A 2074-nucleotide genomic window follows, 5' to 3' on the forward strand; every position below is an offset into this window, starting at 1 on the left:
TTTAGAAGTTTGTGCTTAGATTATTTGACAGTATTTCGTTGGATTTTTTTTTTTGAGTTTTTGAGTTTTGTTTTTTGTTTTTTGTTTTTTCTGTATCCTAGACAATGAACTCTTTTCCAGATGAGCTGCAGAACTTGCTTCTACTCCATGGGCTGTCTGTTACCTCACCACTTACTTGCTTGCTTGATTGTCTAAAGAAGACTTTCTCGCTTTATGAAATACTATTTTTTAACCCTTGGTTTTGTTTCCTTGGCTGTTAAAACCTGCTCTAGTAGAGCATCACCTGCCAATGGCTTGCACTGTTCTGTCTATGGTTATTCCTAGCAGCTCTTACATCTTGGATCCTACATCAAGGTCTCGGATCCATTTTGGGCTGCTTTGTGTACGGGCTGAGAGATGCAGGGCGAGTTTCACTCCAGGAACACTGTTTCCCCAGCACCACTGGCCAACGAGGATGTCTTTTCTCCAACATATGTGTTGTACCTTTGTAAGACAATACCAGATGTCTGTGGCTGTGCCCTTTATTCCACTCCACTGATCTGCACACCTGCTTCTATGCCCAGGCTATGCTGACACCATAGCTTTGTCATTTTAAAAGCAGGCATGATAGCCCTCCCAGTGTTGCTTTTTTGATTACTATCACTTTCTGTACTTGCTGTTTTTGTGTTTTTGTGTGATTTTAGGTTTGCTTTTCTAGCTCTGTTAAGAATGGCTTTGGAATTTTCATGAGGATTCTTTTTTTCTTTTCTTTTCTTTCTTTCTTTCTTTTTTTTTTTTTCTGCCAAGCTGTGACTGTTTATTAACTGGCCAGATTACAAAAATACCATGGGCAACACCTTAGTTCATCTGCCTGGTCTTCCCTGTTGCCAGCATCTCCACCTTCCACAAAGTGAGTTGTCTTTTTCTTCATTCCACCTTGTGGAGAAGACAGTTTGGAAGACCACAGGAAGTTATTTGCTTCCTTGAAGTGTTTTTCAACTGTATAAATCTCATGAATTAGATCCTCCATGCAGATGATGCCAAATTTACCAAGAGACCGAGCAATCAAGGAATTATCTGTCAAGGCAATTGGCTTCTTATTGATTTTCCCATAGCCTCGCTTGTAGATGAGCTCATTTACAGACTTCAGGTTGGGGTACCCCCATGCAATGTACGGTTCCACAACATTAGCATGTTAGTGGAAGCCTTATTGAGCTTAACAAAGGTGCCATTGAAGACGAAGAAGCTGCAATACTTTGTGGACCTTTGGGCTTTGCACCATTGATACCCCGAATTCTGATGACAAATACCAATTTTGGTTCTGCAGCCACATAGAAGTTTCCAGCTTTCCTTGCCATTCTAGCCATGAGAATCTCAGTCCAGTACATCTGCCTGTCTCCTTGTGATAGTGCTTGGCCTTCTCATAGACGAGCTTCCTCCTCACCTTCCGCAGTGTCTTCAGGGCAAACTTCTTCCGCAGCCGCTTCATCTTCAACTCTGCGAAATTCCTTCGCTTTTTCTCAAGGGTTTCTGGCACAGCAGGAACCTTCTCCTCCCCCTCCTCCTCCTCCTTCTTCTCTGGTGCAGCCTCCATGATCCCAGCCAGAAAAAGAGAGCTTCATGAGGATTCTTATGAGTCAGTTTTGGTAGTATGTCCACTTTAACAGTTTTGTCCTCCAACTCCATGAAGATGAGACATCTCACCTTCTAACACCCCTTTCAATTTCTTTGGTCTGTTTTGTGAGTTTCACTGTACAAGTCTTTTGCCTTCTCAGCTATGTTTGCTTGAATATATTTTGTTGTATCTGGGGCTACTGCGAGTGCGATTTACTTCCTAATTCCTTTCTTAGCAAGTTCATTGTTGATATATACCAAGGCTACTGCATTCTGCATCTCTCTATGTTGCTGCATTTGTCAGTTTTAAGAATTTTTTGGTGGAGTCCTAGGATTTTCTAGGTATGAAATCCTATCATCTGCAAACAAGGATCAATTAACCTCTCTTTTTCTATTTGTATTCCTCTTATTTATTTTTCTTTCCTCCAGTGCTCTGTCTCAAATTTGCAGAGCTCTTTGGAATAAGCCTGGTGAGAAGCAG

The 2074-nt window shown here is 41.6% G+C and overlaps 1 pseudogene across 1 annotated transcript; it reads right to left on the reverse strand.

Moving 5' to 3' along the window:
* Positions 1 to 799: 799 nt before the first annotated feature.
* LOC311605841 (large ribosomal subunit protein uL30-like) lies at positions 800 to 1573 on the reverse strand (annotated as a pseudogene). Its single transcript has one exon. The product of its transcript is annotated as a large ribosomal subunit protein uL30-like (transcript).
* Between the last annotated feature and the right edge of the window lie 501 nt (positions 1574 to 2074).

The sequence above is a fragment of the Acomys minous genome (assembly GCF_964271855.1).
Source record: "Acomys minous genome assembly, chromosome: 9".
In the NCBI taxonomy this organism is placed as follows: domain Eukaryota; kingdom Metazoa; phylum Chordata; class Mammalia; order Rodentia; family Muridae; genus Acomys; species Acomys minous.